The 7,057-nt window shown below is 41.2% G+C and overlaps 1 long non-coding RNA gene across 1 annotated transcript; it reads right to left on the reverse strand.

The window, feature by feature from the left end:
- Positions 1-948: 948 nt before the first annotated feature.
- Positions 949-5,081, reverse strand: LOC141410069 (uncharacterized). The gene is made up of 2 exons (XR_012433534.1): positions 4,995-5,081; positions 949-1,242 (listed from the first exon to the last, which is right to left on the reverse strand). It is a non-coding gene; the product is annotated as an uncharacterized lncRNA (long non-coding RNA).
- Positions 5,082-7,057: the final 1,976 nt, after the last annotated feature.

Raw genomic sequence — 7,057 nt, forward strand, 5'->3', positions numbered from 1 at the left:
ATTTGAGAGAATTTCTCAATCAAAACCAGTCCTTATGGGGAAGTTGAGAGGTCAAAGCTGGTGCTGCTGTTTGCATGAAAGGTGGGCGGCATGGCTGCGCGTCTTGAGAGCATTTGTAAACACTCATTTACTGACTTGCTGTTGATTGTTCACTGTGTTCATGTAAATAGTGAAGCACCGGCTTAAACTTACGCTAACACATTTTTTCACTTCAATTTTTATTCTGGCTTCAGAGTATGAAGTAATACTCCCTCTGATTCGAGGAAGAGGAGAAGTGATATTCCCCAGTCCTGCCTCTTCCCCCGCCCTCCACAATTTCCCCAAGCTGAAGCCTCCTTTAGAATTATCAGAAGAGTGTAAGTCAAGGCAAAAGTCCCCAGGCGTCCAGAGAAGGCCCTGGCATGACAACAGTGGCTTCTGTTCATTCTGCGCAGGACTTTTTTTTTTTTTTTTTTTTGAGATGGAGTCTCACTCTGTCTCCCAGGCTGGAATGCAGTGGTGCAATCTCAGCTCATTGCAACCTCCGCCTCCCAGGTTCAAGCGATTCTCCTGCCTCAGCCTCCCGAGTAGCTGGGATTATAGGTGTGTGCCACTGTGCTCAGCTAATTTTCATATTGTTAGTAGAGACAGGATTTCACCATGTTGGCCAGGCTGGTCTCGAATTCCTGGCCTTAGGTGATCCGTCTGCCTTGGTCTTCCAAAGTGCTGGGATTACAGGCGTGAGTCACCACGCCCGGCCTCTGTGCAGGACTTTTAGGGGACTTCTAGAAGCACCTTATGGCATCCTGTTCTTTCAGTCCAGCCACAGGACATAGCCACTTGGCCACTGGCAATGGCCTTCACCAAGTCCATGTTCCCTCTAGCCATTTCCAACCTTCTTGTGCTTGATCTCTTTATCTTTCTAATCCTTTGATTTAGTACTTGGCTTTAGACTCCAGGTTCAGGCTGTTTTTGCTTTGATGATAGGTTTACTCAGGTGTCCATGGTTCTCACTCTCCAGCACTCTCTGCTGGCTTCTTGTCCATGCCTGGTCTCTGATTCCAGCCACCATTATCACGGGTAAGAGGCGCTCTTTTCGTTTATCCTCATTCTCAAGTATGCCCCCTGGCCAGGGCCTCCAACAAAGAACTAGAAAATATTTGATAGCTGCCTCCTCACCTTTCCCCCAGTCTCCTGCACAATTTCCTGATAGAGAACTTGGGGATCCACTCTGGAGCTTTGCAAATTGGAGCCTGACAAGGGCTGAGAGACAAAAGGACAAACTCACAGTTATCACGTGCCTGTTGCACCAAAAGCTGTGCTTGTTTTCCATTGAATACTTATAACACCGCCATTTCACAAAGGAGATAACTGAAGCTCACAGAAATTGACTTAACTCTTCCATAGCTAGCAAGGGGCAGAACTACAATATGAACATCACTGTAGTTGATTCCCAAGCCTATTTCTTCCCTCTCTATCTCAGTGCCTCATTAGAACGCTTAATTCTAATATACAGACATGTGGTCCAAAGTATAGAGAAGCAAATATAATTAAACTTACGTTTCACGTTATTTTTGTTACCACTTAATAAATGATAATGAATATTGGGCATATTCTTTCCTTTCCTCATTCATTCACTCAACAAATATCTATTGAGTAACTATTAACTATATGTCAGGCATTGTTCTAAGCACTTGGAATACATCAGTGAAAAACGTGGCAGAAATCCCTATGCCTGCAAAGCTCACATTCTAGTGTGTGAGGAATAGAAAATAAGCAATAAACACAATAATAAAAAAGAAAATTGTATAGTATATTGAAAGGTGATAAATGGACTGGAGAGAAGAACTGGAGCAGAGAAGGGTATGGGTCAGGAGGTGATTCTATTTCTAAACAGAGTGGTGATTGAGAAGATGTCATTTGAACAAAGACTTGGTGGAAGACTTCCCAAGGACATTGGTGTGGAGAGTGAGCCATGTGTGCTAGGGGGAGGGACAGGGAGTAATACAGAGACACTGGCTTGTGAAGGCCATTGAAAGGGCTTTTCCTTTTACTTTACTAAAATAGGGAGCCACTGAGTGTGCTTGAGCAAAAGAGTGATGGATGTAAGTTAAAAGGATTGCTGCACTGAGAACAGACTGAGATTGTCTGAATATCTAATTTATGGTTGCACATTCACTGTATCTCATTAGGTTAAGGTTAGAGAGAATTTAACAAGATCAAGATAATGGCAAAAGTTCATTATGCTGAGATGGGCCACAGAGAAGAGCTGACTGTAAGTGAAGCCTAGAATTAATGTCGTGATGAATGTAGGACCCAAGGAAAAGAACAGTAATTAGGAAAGAAAAGTGTGGCCTCTGACTGGGGAATCTCAATGTATAACCTCAGCCTGTCTTTTAAGTTTGATTTCCTGGATGTACATCTCTCTTTTCTCCAACTTGTGGAAAGATTTCAGCTTAAGAAATGAAATTTTCTCTAAGGTTTCATTTTTAGTTACGCATTTAAATTCCAATATAAGTGACCAAAAAGAATACCACTTTGGGTCCAATTCATATTTTCTAAGCAGATGCCATTAGTTACGTGAAAGTTTTTCAATATCTGCTGATTGATTCTCTTGTAGTCACTGCTTTCCTTCTCTTTTCACTTAACTAGTTTCACTTAAAGAATCTGAGACAAGATGAATAGAATCCCTTTCCAAATAAATCTGAGAATTTTCTCTCTTGTCCTCTTTCGATGGTACCGGTTCCCTTTCCTCCAGCTTAGAATTCAGAGAGTGAAATAAGAGATTTTTCTCTCTTGAATAGCCAGGCGTATTGCTTTGATGCTAGTTTCCCTCTTATTTAAATGATGAATCTTGTTTATATTTATTAAATATAAATGAAAAATACATTTAATGAGCACCCATTATATTTAAATCACCACACTGGGATTGAAGTATGAACATGAGCCAGGGATGGTGACACGCATTATAGTCCCAGCTACCTGTGAGGCTGAGTGAGGCAAGAGGATTGCTTGAGCTCAGGAGTTCAAGACCAGACTGAGCAACAGAGAAAAACCCATCTCAAAAAAAAAAAAAAAAAAAAAGAAAGAAAGAAAAAGAAAAGAAATAAGAACATTGGCAGGCATACCCTCTGAGCTCAAAGAGCTCAAAGCCAGTGGTAACCTCACGCCAGTGGGAACTTTGTCACTGGACTCTAGTTAAAGGCATTTTCTAATTATTTAACCTATAGCATGGTCCTGCAGAGTTAACTGACTATGAAAGGGGCATTAACCACCTCTCCTTGTTGCACTGGTATTAAGGAATAGGTGAAATAAGACTTTGGAAATATGTACATGTCTAGATACATTATTGCTTGGAGTCACCTTTCACTCTTGGTGGCTTTTTGTGGTCATCCTGATCTTGTAAAATCACTACTGGGATTTCAACTTGCAGGACTATCTTACATATCTGAAAGATTTACAAATAAACCCAGTACATACAAATCCATATTTAAGTAATAAGTCAATAACTAATCATTCATTTTCCAAAAGATTCATAAATGAATACTCTGAGACAAGATCTTCTTAAGTATTAAAAAATATATTTCAATCCTTTAAATATTCATAAAGGACACATGCCTCTTTAGGGAAGAAGGTATAGAGAGAGGTCCAGTTATACCTGGGATATAGTATTAATTCGTATTAGCTCTACAAGGTGAAAAGGTAACAGCGTTGAAATTGAAGATTCTATGAATCCTATGAATATAAAATCCATATCACAGAGAATGAAGGCAGTGCATTGTATCAAATAGAGGAAGACAAGGAGAAATTCATTGTCATTCCTCAAGGGCACACTGTGAAGAAAAAGGAGCCGTACTTTTCCACTTCCTTCAACAAAGGGGACAGCTTTTAGATGATATTGTATTTTCTTAACGTCTCTCCTATTTTCTGTGATTGCGTTCATTTTTGTGTGTGAAATAGATAAACATACTTGTGGTAAATGTTACTAATACATAATTTTATCTATTTGCATCTATTATCTGTCTTTTTCTGTAGATATCTCTTTGTGTATATATACAGCATAAAAACTCTGTTCAAGATATGTATTTTACCCAAAAATCTATCCATTTCTAATTCTAGCCCACTCTGCAATCTAGTGTTGTAACGCATAAATCACCTCAAAAGTGAAATATTATTATGGATCTCTTCCACTTTTCCATATATCATATTTCAGGGCACTTCAACAAATGAAATGGCAAAGCCGCTGTTGCTGTCCTAGAGACTGTAGGAAATAAACACACCATGTACGTGCACGCGCACACACATGCACACACATGCGCGCACACACACACCCCCCTTTGCCTTCTTCAAGTGTATCATCAATTGATGAGACAAAAACTAAATATATGATCTAATCACTTGACATGGCTAGATTCAGATAAAGCTGCTGCTCTGTCTGCAAAACACAGAAGACACGGGGCACAGCAGGTGAGAGCAGGTGCCTGGATGCCTTGGTATTTCCGAGTAGCAATACCCTCAAACCAATGTTATCACTAGTGTCCAGAAGTAGACACTTCCCTTTCTTCTTTTTCATGCTTTTACTTCATCTGGAAGGAAGCAACCCTGCCTAGCTCCTCCTCTGAAAGATACACCAGCAAGTCCAGGTGTCTGCAGGGCTAGGGCCGCTCAGGTGTCTGTGTCTTCAACACACTCGGTTCCAGGGCCCTTGCGACCAACACGACTCAGCCCTGAATAAAGGTATGCCTCCCTGCAGACTTCCAGCCCAGCTTGGACCCCTCAGGGTGTCAGAGGTCACCAAATGCTCACAATGCATCAACTTCATTTATCCAATGAATGTCATACATCATCTTTTAACTGAAGGGAATTGTAGGGGGAAAACAGGAACAAAATATTTAAACCGAGAGAGTGCCTCATTTCCAAAGAGAGCAGCTGTCACAATTTTAGAGGACCTGGTCTCTCAGCCTCCATCAAGGGCACCCCAGGGTGATACAAGTGAAAAATCCCATTGGACTTACCTGTAAGAATCCCATCAACCACCTCAGTCAGTCGTCTCTTTCAGATCCCCAGGCACTACTTAGGTCCTGAAGCTCTGATCTTACTGTGGTGATTTAGTGGCCTGAAGGAGCATTTGGCAGTGATGACACAGCCTTGGCTCTGAGATGAAGCATATGGCTTGGGAGAGCCTGACTCATTGTTTTCTGATAATGTTTACATGTTAAACCATCAACTCGGATCTGAAATATCACATGTTCCTTGGTGGCCTCTGCATGTGACTGACTCAGTGCTGGAGCTGTGGCTCCATACCAAGACAACCAGAAGGACACCTCTGGTTGCCACATTGGAACCACTACGCCACAGCAGTGCCATGGCTACAGGCACCTGGACTTGTACTGTAGTTCTCCTTTTGGTCCTCTGTGGTGCACTTTTACCTCAATAATAGATTAAATGATTCAAGTGATTAAATAATACAAAGGACCAACTTCTGTGTCACTAGATCTAGGTTCAAATCTCAGCTCCACAACTTAGCAAATGTGAGAACCTGAGCAAAGTACCTAGGCTCTGAGCCTCAGTTTACTTATCTGTAAAATGGGGATGATAATATACCCATATCTTATGTTATCGTATCATATACCCATATATTATCATATTCGTATCCCATATCAATATTGTGAGGAATACATTAGATCACGTACCTAAGCTATTCTTCATGGAGGGTGTCATGATTGGAGTGTAAGAAACGACAGCATTATCAGTGGCAAACCTGCATTCAAACACCATTTCTGTGAGCTGGGTTACAGGGGACTGTATTCCGGCAGATTTACTTAGTAGCTGCAGCTGAATGCATTATACCTGAAATAGACTTTCTACCTGAAAGGGGATACAGCAAGTAAGATTCTAAAATGTGGAATTGGCTGAGTGGAAGAGGCAGGGCTTTGGATAGTGAGGTCTCAGGTATTTCAGGCTGCAAATCTGGTGACTCTTCTTACGTGGTGGCCGAACATTTGGTCAGATTGTCACCCGCTGTTCTTTGGGATACAGACCATGTGCCGTGGCAGCTTTGCTATTAGGATAAAGGGTGGAAAAAATTCAGAACCCTGGCATATGGCTATAGATTTTTTTTTTCTGAAGGAGTGGTCTGTACTTAGATCCAAGTTAGCCAGTCTGCAAGTGGAAATGAGAGATCAATGCCTTATCTGTGGCTTGCATTCTAAATTCACTGACAATCCTATATTTGTCAATACTGCTGAGTTTTAAAAAGAAATTTATTCCTACTAAACTGAGCAGGCAGGGACAGTGACAGGAAGTCTGCAGCCTTCATAGATTAAGACATTTCCATCCAGGCTCTGAGGATTTCTTCAGACAAATGCACATTGGTATTACACTTGCTATCTCGCCATCATTATTTTGAATGACCTCAAGGCATTGGCCATTAAGCTATGGAATAGAGGACTGGGAAAAGCCCAGAGATCAGCAGGTGTATTAGTTTGTTCTCATGCTTCTAATAAAGACATATCCAGGACTGGGTAATTTATAAAGAAAAGGAGACTTAATGGACTCACACACTTCTACATGACTGGGAAGGCCTCACAATCACGGCAGAAGGCAAAGGAGAAGCAAAGTCACATCTTAAATGGCAGGAAAGAGAGCATGTGCAGGGGAACTCCCCTTTATAAAACCATCAGATCTCATGAGACTTATTCACTGTCCTGAGAACAACAAGGGAAAACCTGCCCCCATGATTCAATTACCTCCCACCGGGTCCCTCCCACAACACGTGGGGATTATGGGAGCTACAATATAAGATGACATTTGGGTGAAGACACAGCCAAACCATATCAGAAGAAGATAAAGGAAAGGAATTTTCCAGCTAAATACCATGTTTAAGTGAAATCTTTGTCTGTGGTTACTTGTATATGGAATTAATTGAGAAATTATTCCAACACTGGAAATTCTGTAACCTTTTGAGGGAATTGTATTGCCGGAGGCTAATAAGAGTCTGTCATTGTTAAACCTCTAAGGTTATTCCTTACCTCAAATTAAGACCAATAGGAAATGGCTCAAAAATATCTGTGGCTTC

The sequence above is a fragment of the Macaca fascicularis genome, chromosome 1 (genome assembly GCF_037993035.2).
Source record: "Macaca fascicularis isolate 582-1 chromosome 1, T2T-MFA8v1.1".
NCBI classification, from domain to species: domain Eukaryota; kingdom Metazoa; phylum Chordata; class Mammalia; order Primates; family Cercopithecidae; genus Macaca; species Macaca fascicularis.